General features: G+C 40.0%; 1 non-coding gene across 1 annotated transcript; it reads right to left on the bottom strand.

Annotated features, from left to right (window-relative positions):
• Positions 1 to 14,027: 14,027 nt before the first annotated feature.
• Positions 14,028 to 14,134, bottom strand: LOC141604348 (small nucleolar RNA R71). Its single transcript, XR_012526052.1, has one exon. It is a non-coding gene; the product is annotated as a small nucleolar RNA R71 (small nucleolar RNA).
• Positions 14,135 to 18,963: the final 4,829 nt, after the last annotated feature.

Genomic DNA, 18,963 nt, shown 5'->3' on the forward strand with positions numbered 1-18,963 from the left:
AGCATAGATCAATCCCCGTGTTTGTTTCAACTAATTCCCCATTAACCCTAGCTAAAGAACTACTAACTCATTATCAATTTTAGCATGCTAATAAGGTTTGTCAATCATACTAACAAAGCAAAACATGATGAATAAATGAAAGTAATTGACAATAATTAAACAAAGGTAAAGAGGAATTATACCTATGAAGATGATTCCAAATAATAAAGCAAAGAATAATAGAAGTACTTGATGATTGATGGAAGGTTGTCAATCCTCCAAATAAACCCAAATAATCTTCTACTTACCCATATAAAAGGAAGAACAATAGAGAAATTAAATAAATATTAAGATGTGATTAATATTGAGACTCGTATTACAACTAAATAAAGACTAATTTTGGAGAGTATTAAGATTGGATTAAGAAATAATTAAGAGAGCATGCTAATCTAGGTAGTACATAGGGGTATTAATACTAAATATTAGGTACAAGGATTAAGGTTACTAAGGGCTTAAATTACTATTAAGACCCTAAGAAAACTTTAGAAAATGCTACTCCCAAGGGAAATGCGCGGATCCTCCTTGGTAGTCCTGCCTCGATCCGCTCGTCCCATGCTGTGGCACGGCCTGTTCTGACTTGGGATCCGCTCGGATCCTGGAGGAGACGCTCGGATCTTTGCCATCCAGTCCGGTCAGTCTGGGGTCAAGGCGCTCGGATCCTTGCATTGTGGTACGCTCGGATCGTGCTCGGGCTGCTCGGATCCCTGGGCAGTGTCGTTTTCTTCTTTAGCTCCTTAACAATCCGCAAGGATCGTGTTAGGGATGCAAGGATCCTTTCATCATTGCCCATTTCACTTTATTTATCTACATAGGCCTCTAGTGTTGGTCTTTTATTTGATGCTTGGTCATTAGATGCGATCCATTTTGCTCTGTTTCGCCTCGTAAATGCAAGGTTAGAAATCCTTTCCTACCAAGGAGACAAAACCTCAAAGAATATACAAAATGGGAAACTAAAAATAGTAAATGACCCAAATAAGTGCTATAAAGCATAGAAGCGAGGCTAATTCGCGGACTAAATGTGCTCAAATATGAGTCACATCAGGTGTAAATTAGGTTTGTGTTGTTATCATTGCATTTAACTGTAATTAGCTTTTTGAGTCGATGTATTTGGCTAGTTAACATTGGTACACCTTGACCTAGGTCGAGAGATTGGAAGGGGTAATATCTGCATTGAATACTAAGGCATGCTAGTGAGGGTGAAAACTAAGCTAGTAATGTTTTAGGGCGAATAGAGGACCAAGAGGACCTTTTCATTACCCTACAGATCGAGTTTATGCTGACCTATGATCCTAGACTAGACTCCTAGAAAACCTTGGTGAACTGACTGTCCTAGCTATTTCTCTCTATCTCTTAATTTCGCTTGCTCCCTTACTCTTTTAATCTACGTAGGTTAGAACAAACCATTAAAACGTACCCCCCAGAAACGGTTACTTAGGCAGACTTAGTTTAGCATAAATTTTCCCATCTCTCTGTGGATTCGATACCCGACTGTCTCTACTACATTTTATAGGGACAAGTTAGTTTTATTTTTGATAGGGTTGCGACAGCCGTGTCAAATTTTAGCGCTGTTGCCGAGGAGTTGGCGTAATTTTGTTACTCTATTTTAAGTTTGTCTCTCGTCTCAAGGAATTTATTCCTTGAGTCTGATCTCATATTTTTTTCTGGTGCTGTAATTGTATTGCAGGTAATCTATCCTAGAAGAGGACACCGTTATATCTGTTATCCTTACAACTTCATTTTGTTAAGATGACGAACATCGTCAGTCATTTGGAACCTACGATAGATTCTCTGCCCAAAGGTTTCTTGCTACCTACTACAGATTCGGGCATATTTGGGATTCATCCGGCCTACATTCAGTTGGTTGAGAGGAATGTCTTCAAGGGAGCACATGTAGTTGTTTACTGAATATTGCTCCACCATTCCTTTAACTGCTAAGGTGACACAGGATAGGGTCAAGGGAGTTCTTTTTCCTTTTTCTTTGACTGATGACGCCCAAGAATGGTTGAGAGATCTGGATAGGGAAGCTTCCAGTGTTACTGACTGGAATTCCCTAGCCTTGGCCTTCTATATAAGGTATTTTCCACCACAACGCACTAATGCATTAAGAGTCCAAATCACTACATTCGCACAACTGCCTACGAAGATCTAAATGGAGCTTGGACTAGGTTCAAGAAACTTGTTCGTTCTATGCCTCATCATGGTTTCCAACGGTGGTTCTTATGCACCCAATTTTACAATGGGTTGTATGCTGATCAAAGATCCATGTTGGATAATGCAGCTAAAGGGAGATTTTAGAAGAATATGAAAGATGATAAGGGATGGCATCTTATTGAAGACATGGCCATTCATGTAGCCGAATATGGAAATCCCAGAGGAGGCAGACGGGTGAATGAAAGAGTTGGTGACTCTTTTGTTGCTGGAGTGGAAATTCTTGATGAGAGGTACGACAATTCGGAGATTCTACAAATTACAGGTGAACATGAGCAAGTCCATGCTATGATTAAGCAAGAAGTGATTTGTGGTAGATGTGGTGCAGAAGGACATGATCCTATCACTTGTATGGCAGAGGTAGAGCGAGTCCGTGCTTATCAATAATTCAAGCAATGAGTCTCATTTTCTCAATTTTATGGCAATGTGGCCGCAGAAACTACATCTAATCTTGTCGATCCAATGCTGCAACAAGATGAACCTTCCTCTACGAATATAAAAATAGCGCAGTTGAAGTCTTTGGTGCTATATTTGGCACTTCAACTTCAGAATAATGCGGAGGAAAATGAAGGTTCTATGAAGAAGTTATAGGATCAAGTCGTACAACTTACATCTGACCAAATGAACCAAGTAAGTTACTTAACACCTTGTGACGCGATCAATGCAATCAATCTTCGAAGTGGTCTTACCTATGATGAGCCAAAAATGACGGAAAATGTTGATTTATCTGTTAATGAGAGTCCGGAAAATATTTTGGAAGAACAAATTGACGACGTCCCTGCTGAACTTCGTCTAAGTCCTCGATCTAGGGAATCTGGTGCTTAATCGAGTTGGTTTTCCTCTGATAGTCCTCGATCGAGTGATATATGTTCTCGATCAATGATTGCCCAAATTGAAGAACTCGACCGAGAGGTCTGTGTTCCTCGATCTAGCAGTTCTCCTGATAAAAGCTCTCGATCGAGTGGAAATTGTACCCGATCGAACACATGTAGCAGCGAAGATGCTGTTTTGATGTCTAAACTTGTTGCTGGGTCATCTTCGTCTACTGCGGAGATGCCACGTTTAGACAAAGGTAAAGAGAAAGTTTAAAACCCGCTTATTGTGACCAGAATTCCTTATCCGGGAGGTCTGAAAGATGCTAAGGTCGAGCGACAGTACAGTAATTCGTGGACGTGGTCAAGAATCTTCAGGTGACCGTTCCTTTTACTGAGTTAATTACCCAGGTACCTTCTTATGCACAATTTATGAAAGATGTCTTGACGCGTAAGAGAGAGCTGAGTGAGTTTGAGACTGTTGCTTTTATGGAAGAGTCTAGTAAATTGATTCTCAATAAAGCTCCACCTAAAATGAAAGACCCGGGTAGTTTCTCTATTACTTGTACCAAAAGAAATGAAGTGATAGACAAGGCTCTATATGATTTAGGAGCCAGTTTCAGTGTCATACCTTACTCTGTCTGTAAGAAGCTTAATATGGGTCATTATAAAATGACTAATATCACCCTCCAGATGGCTGACAGATCGGTTAGATGACCCTTAGGTATCCTAGAAGACGTGTCTGTCAAAGTAGGCAAGTTCTTTATACCAGTAGATTTCATTGTCTTAGACATAGTTGAGGATACCCGGACCCCAATTATACTAGGAAGACCATTCTTATGTACAGCTAGGGCCATTATTGATGTCAAACAAGGGCGTTTGACTCTTGTAGTGGGGGACGACGCTATCACTTTCAGTTTGGCTAGTACACTTCCGAGACCAATGATATCGGATACTTGTTATTTAGTTGATATCGTTGATGAGTCTATTTATGAGTTCTTGTCGGATTCCTTTTATTTAGGATCCACTAGAAGCTTTGATGTTGCTAGATAAGTGTGCAGATAACCAGGAAAACAATGACGCTGTGTTGGATTTGCTTGAAGCTGCAATTGATGAGCGTGAACTCACCGACGCTGAAGGAGAGAGGGTAGATGATGTGACCATAATTTAAGCACATTTAGTCCCCGAATTAGCCTTGTTCCCATGCTTTTTAGTGCATATTTGGGTCATTTATTGTCTTTAGTTCTTTGTTTTGCATATTCTTTGAGGTTTTGTGTCCTTGGTAGGAAAGGAGTGAAAACCTTGCATTTTCATGGCAAAATGAAGCTAAATTGATTGAATTCAATGACCAAGCATCAAGAGGAGACAAGATTAGAAGACCCTTGTACATACTATAGTAGATGGGCAATGATGAGAAAAGATCCTTGCATCCCCGAGGAAATCCTCAAGGATTCTATGAAGAAAAAGGAAAATAAGAAGAAGGAATGAAGCTGTAAGACAATCCAAGCGGATTGCCCTGAATCCGCCCGTCCGAGGCCTACAATCCGACCGTCTTCCTCAGCTGGACGCTCGGCCAAAACCTCCACAATCCGCCCGTCTTCCCCCTCTAGACGCCCGTCCAGAAACACCCAAATCCGCCCGTCCCGTGCTTAAGACGCCCGGATTCCCTGACAGCCTTTTCGTCTTCTACAAACTTCAAGGAAGGATGCGCATCTTTTTCTAAGACCGGCGAAATAGAGACCGGAGTCTCCCTAGAGACCGGCGATTCCTCAAGGACTTAATCGTCATTTAAGCCCTTAGTAAACCCTAATTTATGTAACTAATCCCCACTATAAATACCCCATTAGTCTAATTAGAAGATCATGTTCTTCTTAGCAATCTTTAGTGTAGTTAATATCAATCAAATCTCTCTTCAATCTTGTAATCAACATTTAATCAAATTTTAATACAAGTTTTATTTCCTTAATCTCTCTCTTGTTCATCCTTTATTTTGGGTAATTGAAGATTATTTTGGTTATTATTGGGAGATTGACAACCTTCCAATCAAGCATCAAGTACTTATATTATTCTTTGCTTTATTATTGGAATCATTAGTAGGTATAATTCTCTTAATCCCTTTTTAATTATTGCTAATCATTTTCATTTATTCATCATGTTTCACCTTGTTGGTATGATTGACATCCTTGCTAGCATGTTCAACATGATAATGAGTGAGTATTTTCCTTAGCTAGGGTTAATGGGTAATTAGGGGAAACCAACATGGGGAATGATTCATGCTTAAATTAATATGTTTTCATAGTTTATTTTCTTGCTTGTTGTGATCTCAACTTATGCACACGTTATGTTTGATGATATGCGAGCCTTTGAATCCTTGCATTTTTTACCCATCACCTATCTTTTCAATGAGACTTGTAAGACATAAAGCAACTCGAGTCTCATTAGACCATGCATATAGTTGAGTAGGGAAGATTAAGTCGACTTGTAGGTGTTGTACAATCTAATCGATTCGGCTCCGGGACCCAAACTTTCCTAGGATTGTAAGATATAAACCAACTCGATCCATCACAACAATAATTGCTTGCTTATAATTTGAGAATATGTTTGTATGATCAATTCCCATGAATCCCCTATGACCCCATGACACCCTAGTGCTTTTTATCAATTGTTTACATCCCTTTTAATTCATCTTGCTTGTTTACTTTCATTGCTATTTAGTTTAGTGATCTTCTACTCCAAACCCCAATTGTGACACCCTTAGACACCACTTGTAATACTCCGTATTTATGAGTCTTGGGGTACTCTATCGAGTAGGCCTTACTCTGTCGAGTAAGGGAGTTTTGCGAAATAAAATAGTTTCTGACCTGTTGGGTACTCGATCGAGTAGCTGGGGTACTCGATCGAGTAAGGGGGTACTCGATCGAGTACCTTGGGTACTCGATCGAGTGTCCGGTTTTACGGGGAGTTTTCTCGGGTTTTGTTAATTATGCGATTAAGGTATTTAAGTTTCGTCGTCATTGTTTTAAATCACTTTTACAAAACCTAAAACCTTGTTTAAGAGAGAAAGCAACCAGTTCATCTTCCTAATCGCATTCTTAGCAATTCCCGGAGTTCAGACGGTCAGTTCTTGTCGTTATTCGTACCGTTGAGTTCCTTGCGTCGAGGGTAAGATCTATGTACCCTTTTTATTGTTTTTCCCTTGATTTGGTTAAACCCTAATTTAGGGATTTGGGGGTTTTTGTGTAGATTGTGATTCGGTAGTGTTTGTATGTTTGTATGATAGGAGGAGGTTTTGTAGAAGAGCCTTTTTGATACAAATTTGTAGAGACCGTCGATAATTATGCTTTCGGTAGGATTTCCTACTCGTATTAGTCCCATAATGGGATGATTGTTGATGTGTTAAGATTGATTGTTTGATATAGTAATTGTATTGTGACGGCTGTGATTGTGATTGTTCACTGTTGATAGATTCAGACGATTGTTGATTTTGTGATTGTGATTGGTTGCCTATGGTTCTCGAGATGCGTTCTCGGCTGAGTGGAGTCACTTGCGGGAGTGGCTTCACGCCCTAGTTTCGCCCTTCGTGGAACCCGCCACGGAAGGGGATGTGCACATTAATGGGACAGGGTTATCGCTCGGTATGATGAGCGGGGCTTAGGTGGGAACGGTGCGGTCCCCCATCGGTGTGGTGGGTCCAAAGTGGACGATCGGTGATTGAGATTGTTGGAATTGGAGTGGTTGTGTGTGTGATGCTTAAGCTGTCTGTTTATCTTATTGTTGATGTATATTGAGTTGTGTGATTAGTATTGACCCCGTTTAAATGTTTTAAAATCGTGGTGATCCATTCGGGGTGGTGAGCATTGTTTAAGGTATATCTTGGATACGCGTGGGATCTAGCTGGGGATGGAGTCATCACATATCAGAGTCTTTAGTCTTCCGTTGTGTTTATTAGAACAGTTCCTTTCAGTTGGTTTATAGTTTGAGAACAGTTGTATTTCGCTTACAGTTGGTTTTGTAATGTAATCACTTAAACTTATTTAATAAAGTATGTTTCTTCATTGTCTTATGATTATCATGCCTCGGGTAACCGAGATGGTAGCATCCTTATACCTGAGTGGTCCTGGTAAGGCACTTGGAGTATGGGGGTGTTACAAATGGTATCAGAGCCAGGTTCCTGAAACCTGTAACCAATGAATCTAATGAATCTAGGGAGTCAATTAAAATGAACCCGGGGTAAAGGTTGTAGGAGCTAATGCAAAGACTTGGGAGACGTCCTAAAGTCGCGAACTCGCCCTACAATTTTGAACCGGTCACCATGGGATATGTGTCGGGATCGTTATGTGCTTATTGTGTGCTGTGTGTATCTATGTAGTAGTATGTTGTATGAATTGATGGATGAAAGATGATAATGACGTGAATTGTATGTTGGTTGATTGTAAAGCATGAAAGTATAATTATTGATACATGTAATTTGACATGTTATAATTATGTAAGGAAAAGTGTTTTGTCTATATATATATATATAAAGCGATGTGTAAGTATACATGTTGTTGTTGTCGTGTTGAGTAATAGTACAGAAGGTTGGGAGTGTGAAATGAACATGTGCTGGGTGAATATGTTGAACGAATATGGTGGATAAATATGTGGTATGATGGATGAATTAGTGGAAAAAGATGAATCATCGTGGTATGGTAACATGGTTCCGATTAAGCATGTTATATAATGAAAGTTATTTTATAATGTTGTTATGCTAGTAACATGTGAATAGGGGACTTGATGTCATTTATTTGTGATTTTGTTTACGGAAAAGTGATAGAATAAAAACATGTGGGTAAGTCATAATTGGCAAGTTAGATAAATTATGTGCATGATGAATGTTGTTGCTTGGCTTTTGAAAATAGTAACATATGATTATGAATACTGGTTTTATGAGTTTTGGACTGGTTTTGTTTGCTTGGTTGTTGTTTAAGCTATTTGCAAGTAAAAATCAAATAGTTATGTCGTCTGATTATAGCAAAGTTGTCTTTAAACTGTTATAACTTGAGATGCATAAATGATTTTGAAGTGATTCCAATTGGAGGTGATAGCTTGTCCTTTTACGATTCTAACGATAGGTCACACGCCCAAAACGACCAAGTAATGAGTGAGTTATGACTGTTTAACGAAAACTGGACAGTGCTGAGAAATGCGTAGGTACTCGATCGAGTAGCCTTCGTACTCGATCGAGTAGGGGGTACTCGATCGAGTACGTCAGTTACTCGATCGAGTGTCCCTGGTAATTTGTTTTACGTGCTTCTGATCTTCACCTACTCGATCGAGTAAGTCCCTTACTCGATCGAGTGGCCTGTACTCGATCTAGTGACCCCTGTTTTGGGTCATATGCTTATATTTTGACATTTGTTGCATATTATGTTTAATTCAAAGGTAATATTTTGCTTCTTTATGCACCGTTTTATATGTATATTGATCCTGATGCGTAAGTTACCCAATCTTATGGTGTAGTGAGTGGCTTTGTGGTGAGTAGGAGTTCGGTGGGAGGACATGAGTTCTATGTGTTGTGATAGATAGTGGAAAAAGAAAAGGGAGATTGGTATGGCTTAATTGAGGCATAGAGCATGTTTTGTGAGACGGGATGAGTGATATGATTGTGTGTTGAGTAATGTAAGAATAAGTGAATGTGGGCAAAGAGTGATGCAAGTTTAAGGAACGTGAGAATGAAAAGATTGAAAGAAAGGATGTGGATAGTAGCAACCAGAGATGTATAACGAATTATGGAGGGAGATGGTTAGAAATAGAGTTGAGTAAGAATATATGTAATGAAAGGTCGTTTTAGAGGAATTGAGAAGAATGGTATATAGCGAACTTAATGGAGGCATGTCGCGACGTAGATTTGCAGATAGTGAGTGAGTTTGGGAGATTTGGTTCATTAAGAAACGAAACTAATGTGTGACTTCATTGAGCAAGTAAGTCATGAGAGATCAGGGTGAGTAATAGCATGAGGTGGTCTGGACTGATTTATGTTAAGTGTGAGTAAGAGCAGAATAAGAGAAGATCCATGGTAAGAAAGAGTGAGATGATGTCGGTAGAAAATAATGGAATTTGAGTTTTGGAGCAACGAAAGGGTAACTGGATTACTAAAGAGTTAGCTAGAAGGAATAAGGAGTTGAGCTATTAATTGTTATTGTTGAGTGTAAAGAGAAAAGAAGGAGAAAAGTAAGTCGAGAAAAATGTTGACCGAGTTATGTGATATAGAAGTAAGGAATCGTCGAGATTTATGATATTATCATGAGGATATTAGTTAATGATTATATAGAAGTTTCAGGACAACATGATTGATAATGAGTTTCGAGGAATTAAGGGAGTAATAAGTTGGTGGAGCATTGGCAGGATACGAGATATTTGGTGGAGAGTTGGATGACAATACAAATAAGACAGTATTGGGTATAATGTTGAGGTAATTTTGTTGATGGGTTTGATGTTCGTTATTTGGGATGTTAACCAAAGATAGGAGAAAAACCGTGTTATTTTGATATGAGTGTAAGAGGTTTGATATACGAGCAGTGGTGGTATTGTGGTGTTGTCACTAGTGGTTAAGGGTGATGATAGATAAGAAAGACAACAGTCTTAGAGTGGTTGATTTTGTAAAGGCCGGATTGATATGAATGTTTGTAAGAAAGTATAAGATGTGGTTATATGAGGCGAGCGCTAGTGGTTGAATATTAATGGTATGGTTATACTTGGCATGAGGTGATGGTTATGCAAGCGGGAAAATATATTATGAGGGGCATATGAGTTAAGCTCGGGCGACAGGTAACCTTATCGAGTGGTAACTTACGTGATCAGGATTGACTAGTTGGATGTGATTATGGGTCTATGATGTCTATAAATGTTTGTGTGAGGTTCTGACCTCACAAGAAGTGGTATGGTGTGATAGTTATAATGTTGTTATCTGAATGTTCTGCAATATATGTTGAACACGGTAATTTAATTGAATGATATTCAAAAGGGTAATAATTTGATTGATCTGGCATGACTGGTTATACTTGTATGTATTCATGATATATGTTGATTCCGTGATGCGGTAAGGGAATGATATTCATGAGGTTATTATCTGTTTAATTCATATAATATGTTGCTTTGTGATTTAACAAAGTGGATTTGAGTAAGTTTTTCTTCTTCAAGAAGTTATGTTGAGTCAGTACTTATGGGATTGTGTATGTTGTGATGTCTATCGATGCGGTTGTGGTGCCTCGGGTGGTGATCCGGGCACGATATTTAGTGTGGTGATGCGGGTATTTTCGCACTGCGGTGTGGCTGTTGGTGGCGGTGTTGTGATGCCGTCACCGGTTGTGATGGAGTAGGCGGGATGATTATGATTCGAGTTTCGAAAGTACATACCAATTATACATAGATAGTTGTTTCGTTTGTTGTTGTTTCCTGTGAGTTTCAGTTTGGACAGATAGACATTCGTCTTGATCATTGGTGTTTTCTTTATCAGGTTAAGTTTGAGAATGAGGGTAGAGTATGATATGGAATAGAGTTGTATATGTCTTCGTTGTTGTCATGGTACAGTGATATTCTTTTAATGGAACACGGTTGTGAGAGGTTGTTACAGTAATTTTGATCTTGTTCTAAATAAGGCTTTAGTGGACATGATAATGGCAAGTGATTCGTAGAACATGTGTGGTAATGATCTAATATATGCAGGTGGTTCATAATCCTTTGTTGAGACAGTGAGTGTAGGGTGTTGAATAATAAGTGTCGTGTTAAGTTATGTATGAGTCTTGCGGTAATGAATGAAAGAACTTGAGGATCTAGGGTGAGTGTACGTAACGAGTGGGGATCGTGAGTTATGCGTTTGGGAGGTAGGTGTTTTACATAGAGAGGTATGTTGTTTTGCAGTAATAATGGAGAGTTAGTATGGTGATTTTGCTACGAGTTTATGGTATAGGTTAGGTGCTATGCCGAATGAGTTGAGGAATGAGAAATGTTTATGCATGGGAGCCTTGAATATAAGAATGGTGAGTGTTTGGTTTATAAACAGTTATCTTGCACATGTGGTGGTAAAGAGGGTAATGAGAGGTATCTAGGATTTAGTATTAGTGAGTTACGAGGACGTAACATTTATCTTAAGAGGAGTAGGATGTGATAAAAGAGATTTTGATGGGTGTGCATATGGTAATATATTTGGAAGTTTGAGTCTTGATGTCGAATAAAAGGTTGATTTGTTTTGTGGATAATACTTATAAAAGGCCATGGCCGTGCTTGTAATAGTGTGATGCTTTGGAGTATGAGAATAGTTTATATAGCGTTGACAGTTGGAGGATGATGTTATGAGTCTGAGTAAACTTCGAGGACGAAGTTCCTTTTAAGGGTGGTAGAATGTAACATTCCATTTGATGTTATGGGTATTTTGATATTGGAATTGCTCTGGATAATATATTATGGAGCTAGTTGATAGTGTATGGAGTTAGTGTTAAGAGAGATACAATCATAGAGTTGATACGATATCGTGAGCCATGTTGTGGAGGTAGGAATAGTTAGTGGAGTTGGCGTTACGAGTTCATGTTTGGGTTGGAGTTTCGTTTTGAGTTCTTAGTCACGTTGTTGTGTCTTGATCGAGTTAGTATGTTTGTTTTTAGAGTATGGGTTGAACTTCGGGGACGAAGTTCTTTTTAAGGAGGGAAGACTGTAATACTCCGTATTTATGAGTCTTGGGGTACTCTATCGAGTAGGCCTTACTCTGTCGAGTAAGGGAGTTTTGCGAAATAAAATAGTTTCTGACCTGTTGGGTACTCGATCGAGTAGCTGGGGTACTCGATCGAGTAAGGGGGTACTCGATCGAGTACCTTGGGTACTCGATCGAGTGTCCGGTTTTACGGGGAGTTTTCTCGGGTTTTGTTAATTATGCGATTAAGGTATTTAAGTTTCGTCGTCATTGTTTTAAATCACTTTTACAAAACCTAAAACCTTGTTTAAGAGAGAAAGCAACCAGTTCATCTTCCTAATCGCATTCTTAGCAATTCCCGGAGTTCAGACGGTCAGTTCTTGTCGTTATTCGTACCGTTGAGTTCCTTGCGTCGAGGGTAAGATCTATGTACCCTTTTTATTGTTTTTCCCTTGATTTGGTTAAACCCTAATTTAGGGATTTGGGGGTTTTTGTGTAGATTGTGATTCGGTAGTGTTTGTATGTTTGTATGATAGGAGGAGGTTTTGTAGAAGAGCCTTTTTGATACAGTTGTAGAGACCGTCTGATAATTATGCTTTCCAGGTAGGATTTCCTACTCAGTATTAGTCTCATAATGGGATGATTGTTGATGTGTTAAGATTGATTGTTTGATATAGTAATTGTATTGTGACGGCTGTGATTGTGATTGTTCACTGTTGATAGATTCAGACGATTGTTGATTTTGTGATTGTGATTGGTTGCCTATGGTTCTCGAGATGCGTTCTCGGCTGAGTGGAGTCACTTGCGGGAGTGGCTTCACGCCCTAGTTTCGCCCTTCGTGGAACCCGCCACGGAAGGGGATGTGCACATTAATGGGACAGGGTTATCGCTCGGTATGATGAGCGGGGCTTAGGTGGGAACGGCTGCGGTCCCCCACTGGCAGGGCTGGTCCAGTGGACAGTCGGTGATTGAGATTGTTGGAATTGGTGTGGTTGTGTGTGTGACAGTTAAGCTGTCTGTTTATCTTATTGTTGATGTATATTGAGTTGTGTGATTAGTACTGACCCCGTTTAAATGTTTTAAAAACTGTGGTGATCCATTCGGGGGTGGTGAGCAGTTGATTTAAGCGGTATATCTTGGATACGCGTGGGATCTATCCGGGGATGGAGTCATCACATATCGTAGTCTTTAGTCTTCCGCTGTGTTTATTAGAACAGTTCCTTTCGGTTGGTTTATAGTTTGAGAACAATTTGTATTTCGCTTACGATTGGTTTTGTAATGTAATCACTTAAACTTATTTAATAAAGTATGTTTCTTCATTGTCTTATGATTATCATGCCTCGGGTAACCGAGATGGTAGCATCCTTATACCTGAGTGGTCCTGGTAAGGCACTTGGAGTATGGGGGTGTTACACCACTAGTTGCAATAGAAAATCTCATCTCAATTCCCGTCCCTTGGGATCCGACCTTTACTTGCCTCTTTACTAATTGTAGAGTTGTTTGTGAAGTTATAAATTATGTTTTGGTCTAGGTGCTTCTAACGACAAGTACTGAAAACTAAACCCTCAAGAGGGATCACGACCAAAAATGGCGCCGTTGCCGGGGACGGTGTTAACTTGATTTAGATTTTCTTATATTGTTATTAGTTGTGTCTTTCTTTGCCTTGGGGAAGTAAAACTCCTCAAGGTTTGTTCTAATTATTTTTGAGTTGTTTGATATTTTGCATGTCTAGAAGATCACAAGGTAACTTGTTGCCCTTTGATCACGAAATTGAAAGGACTTTGACAACCAATAGAAGACTTGCTAGGAGAACTTTGAGAGGTATCGGTGAGGTTATAGATATTCAACCAAATACTATTGAGTTCATCAACCCTTTTGCAAGAGAAGGTGAGGAGAACCCAACACAAAATCCAACACAAAATCAACCCACAATGCCTAAGTTTTCGTCACATTCCGTACCCACCGAGGAGAACCTACCCAATGGTACTCCCACACCACAACATCTAACCAGAAATTTCATTGCCAAATCCGCATTTATCCAATTAGTCGAAAGAAGCCAATTTGGGGGGATGCCTAGTGAAGACCCTCATTCTCATATGTAGACTTTTTGTGACTATTGTGATGCGATATCTCAAACCGGTGTAACTTAAGACTAAATTCGATGGGTCTTATTTCCTTTTTCTCTAATTGGCACCGCGAAACAATGGTTGAAAGGCCTTGATAAGGCTACTCTCGGAATTGATTCTTGGAAGAAGTTGGCTTTAGCTTTCTACAAAAAGTTCTATCCATCGGAAAAGACTAACATGCTAAGAGATCAAATTACGGGCTTTAAGCAAAGAGATGAAGAATCCTTGTATGATGCTTGGGAGCGATTCAAAGGAATTTGCCGCTCATGTCCTCACCATGGACTTAGCGAGTGGTTCTTGGTACAACAATTTTGGAACGGTCTTTATGAACATTCAAGAAACATTCTCAACATGGGATCAAATGGGATGTTCACCGAAGTTGATGACAATCAAACTTGGAACAAAATTGAGGAAATGGCGGTCCATAACTCACAATATAGTAGACCTCGCAAGGCTACTAGAGGAGGAAAGCATGAAGTGGACTCCATTACTCAATTGGGTGCTCAACTTAATGCTCACATTGATACCATCAATTTGAAGTTTGAAAAAGCTATGGCTAGACTTGAAGAAGCCTCAAAATCACCAAAGCATCATGTTAATGCCATGACGGCATCTTCATCAATCCCAAGTTGGATATGTGAGAATTGTGGAACTTTGGGACATGACCAAAGTGAATGTAGAGGAACAAATGGACAAGTGAATGCTTTTCAGGCATACAAGAGTGGTACCCCGTATTCAAACTATTACAATGAAAACACCAAATTCCATCCAAATCTCTCATACAAAAGCCAAAATGTTCAAAACCCCCAACCAACGTACACCCCACCTCCCATGAGAAACCAAAATCAAAGACCCTTTTACAACCAAAACCAAGGTTACCAAAATCAAACTCCATACAATCAACAAAATGACCAAGGTTTTGATGTTCAAAAAGCGGTCCTCTAAATGCAAAAGAATCAACAAGAGTTTTTCACTCAAATGCAAAAGGATAGTCAAGCAAAGGAAATCACCATCAACAACATCCTAGCTCACACCAAAATGTTGGAAACCCAATTGACTCAACTAGCATCTTCAAGCTCACAAAGACAAAAGGGGCAATTACCACCTCAAAGTATCCCCCAAGACATGAAACGGTTAGTGCCATTCACTTAAGGAGTGGTACAAGGTATGAAGCACCAGAGAAGCAAGTTGAGGATGAAGTTGTGGAAGCTAGTGACAAAGAAGAAGTTGTGCAAAAGTCCAAGGATGGAGAACCATCAAAAGAAGAAGTTTCAAAGAAAAATTAAGACAAGGTCAAGGAGAAGGAGCCCATTGTGATTAGACTTCCTTTTCCAAGTCGTCAAGCCAAGCCCAAAATTGATGACCAACATGGAAAATTTATGGAAATTGTGAATAATTTGGAAGTCTCAATTCCTTTCATGGAATTAATCAATCACGTGCCGGCCTATGCAAAATACATGAAAGACATCCTCACAAAGTAGAAGTCGATCCGGAAGCTTGAGACTATCGCCTTCACTAAGGTGAGTAGTGCAATACTTCAAGGGAGTTCACCTCCAAAAATTAAAGATCCGGGAAGCTTATCAATACCGTGTACCATTGGCGACACCACGATCAACAAAGCCTTATGTGATCTATGGGCTAGTGTGAGTGTTATGCCGTACTCGGCGAGTAAAAGGTTAGGGATGGGAGAGCTTAAATGCACCAATATCACTCCAAATGGCGGATAGATCGACGAAGACACCATTAGTGATATGGGAAGATGTTCCCGTAAGAGTTGGGAAATTTTTCATCCCGGTGGACTTTGTCATTGTTGACATGGAAGAAGACTCCAACATTCAAATCATTTTAGGAAGACCTTTCTTGCACACCGCGGGTGCGGTGATTGATGTGTAGCATGGAGAGCTCACTCTAGAAGTGGGAGATGAGAGCATAACTTTTAATCTTGACAAGACCATGAGAGCTCCCCATTTGCATGAACCATGTTTTATGGTTGATCATTATAGTCGGAAGGTTGATAGGAAGAAGTCGGAATTCCAATGGAAGAAGAAAATTGATGATGCTCCATTCAAAGAGCAAGTGAATTGTAACAAAGAGAGCTTGAAAAGCTCATGAAAGTCAAGCAATGAAGAGGATGACCTCATTGGCCAAGACAAGAAAGTGGGAGAGTTGACTCTATCGACTCAAGAGATCTTTAGTGATCAAGTAGATGAAGTTTGTGGTCTTTGGGACGATAAGTTTGAAGGGATTTTTAATCCCTATATTGGTAATGCTATCGATAAAGACCAACATGAAGGACAACAAGGGCAAAGGTCTATTGAGGATCTTTATCATGATAATGAACAAGCTTTTGACTACTTTTTCAAGGTGTTGAGCAACATCAACAACACCTTGGATATGCCCCCATGACATCTCACTAAGGATGAGAGTTTGATGGAGTCCTCTCCAAACCACCATTTGTAAATATTTCTAACTCCCTAACTTGTATTTTAATTCTTACATTGCATTTTTGTCATTTTTGGATTTTTATGCTTTGATCAAGGTAATTATCATTTTTGAGAGATGTGAGGGAGGGACTAATGACTTAATTGATGTGTAGTGCTTTAGCTTAGTGTGGGGATAGCAATTACCTAGGCTATTCATGCCTTATTAGTGCCCCTACAATGAGGAACACGGGATTTGAAGAATGAAAAATGACACGGGATATGCAAGTGCACGGATGGAACTGAATCCGGGTAGACCAGGGAGAATCCGAGCTTCCTTAAGGGGAATCCGCTCGTCTTTAGGGAATCCGAGCGTCTTTGGCAGAATCCGCCCGTCCATTTAACTGAAAAATTGAAAATTTGGGACTGTCGAAGAATCCGTGCGTCCCAGCAGAGAAGACACTCGTCTTGAAGAATCCGCTCGTCTTTGCAGAAAAGCGCCCGTCTTTTTGCCAGTGTAAAATAAGAAAGCTTGCTGTATCAGAATTCGCCCGTCTTCAGCAGAATCCGCTCGTCCCGCAGTCAAAGAATCCGAGCGGATTGTCTGCAAGACGCCCGTCTTTAGGCGAGAATCCTGAACCCAGAATAGGCAGAATCCGAGCGTCCCGAAGGAAAGACGCCCGTCTTCCCATGCAGTTTCAAAATTTTCGGGTGCTTTTAAATACCCCCTCCCACATTCATTCCTTCATTCATACATTCAAAACAATACCCATAAACCCCAAAACTCAAAATCCTCATCCTCTCCATCACCAAAACAAGATTTCCTCAACCAAATTCAACAAAACCAAATCCAAACTTCCTTTTAACAACAATTAATCACTCCTCTTCCAACAAAAATCAATCCAAATACCAAAATCTTCAACCTTTGAGTCGATTTTCGAAATACAAAGGCAAAGCCTTTCATCTTAAAATCGATTTGGGTATACTTGGAAATTGAAGGTTTTCACTCTTTTCTTGGTATTTTCATCAATGGCAAGAGCAGAAGGATCAACAAAGGCGCCTAAGGCAAAGGCAGTCTCAACAAGGCAACAATGTCTTCAAGCAAATAAAGTTTCATTGGCTATGGTGGTTCCTAGTGCAAACTTGGAAGTTCAACAACAACAAAATCCTCCCTTGGAAGCAACAACATCAACAACTCCGGAAATTGCTCAATTATCAAACTATCCGGAGGTAATTTTCATTTCTAACTCCCATAGGTATACATTTGCCAAGTATGCTAGGAAATCCTTTCTACCCACCAAATTAATATGTGAAGATGCCTTGAACAAATTGGGTGTCCTTGAACAAACGAAACCCTTCTTTGAAGCTATGGGGTTGGGAAAATTGTTTGCTACAAGAGAATTGACATACCCCTCCCTTACCTTGGAATTTTTGAGTTCATTGAAAGTGCATAAGGTAGAGACTAGAGAATACATCGAGTTTCGCCTTGCCAATGTCAGTAGGCGCATCACCTTTGATGACTTGAGTAAAGCATTAGGTCTTAGTGATTGACCTCGTTATTACAAGAAGCCCGAAAAATATGACCCCGCTCCTCTTTGGGAGGCGATTTCCGGAAGGAAATTTGAGAACTTTCATGCTAGTCGCGCTCTATTAGTCCACCGTCCGAGCATTAGAGTGTGGCACAAGGTCATCGGGAATACTATCATTGCAAGAAAAGACACTAACCACTTTACCAAGCTCGACTGTATTCTACTTGAGTCGGCCTTAAATATTGGAAGGGAATTCACCAAGCCTTACATTTCTCTAAGGCTTTTGGTGGAAAGATGGCTCAATGTTGATTGTGGAAAGCAAGGCACCGCTTTTATTGTAAATGGAGATCTAGTCACTCTTTTGGCTAAGTACTTTGATCCGAATTTCAACAAGGATAGCAAGTATGTGGCGAAAAAAGGGGGACATCTCATTGACATGGATGCCATGATTAACAAGTACAAGTGGGTTACGCATAATCCTCTTGACACCAAATATGGGTGGCTCACCAATGATGCTAGATCTTTTACTTTGCCTTCCAAGATATGCCGTTTGAGTGTCCATCGGACGAACTACCTTCTTCCCCTCTCAAAGGAAGCTGAATACATCATCCGACAACAAAGGGGTAAAATTGAAATGCCCTCCTCCTCCATTGTCACACCACCCTATCCATTCAAATATCAAGAGTTCAAACCCGAAGGTGTTGAAGTGGGCAATGACTACATGACTCTACTTATGCAAGAGATGCACAAACAAGCTTATAAGGATCGGGAAGATGCATACTTAGCCCAATATCCACCCCTCCTTCATTTAGGTAGGCAAGGACTACTTGATCCTTCATGTCCTTTGCCTAGTTGGGCGGATAGGGAAGTGTTCTTTCCAAGTGCATCTAGGGGTGAGATACCGGGTGACGATGAGGTTGTCGGTGATGAGGTTGTTGATGATGGCATTGATGAAGAGGTAAATGAAGAAGAAGAGGCTAATGAAGAAGAAGAAGATGATGAAGGAAGTGAGCAAGGAAGTGAAGAGGGAAGTGGTGATGAGTCCACTTCTATTGAGGAAGATGATGACAATGATGATATGGTGGAAGACTAGCAAGCTTTGGAGGCTCCTACCCTCTTGAGGTTTGTCTACTTCTTTCTTTATTTTATTTATTTTATCTTGAT

Source organism: Silene latifolia, chromosome 9 (genome assembly GCF_048544455.1).
Source record: "Silene latifolia isolate original U9 population chromosome 9, ASM4854445v1, whole genome shotgun sequence".
NCBI lineage: Eukaryota > Viridiplantae > Streptophyta > Magnoliopsida > Caryophyllales > Caryophyllaceae > Silene > Silene latifolia.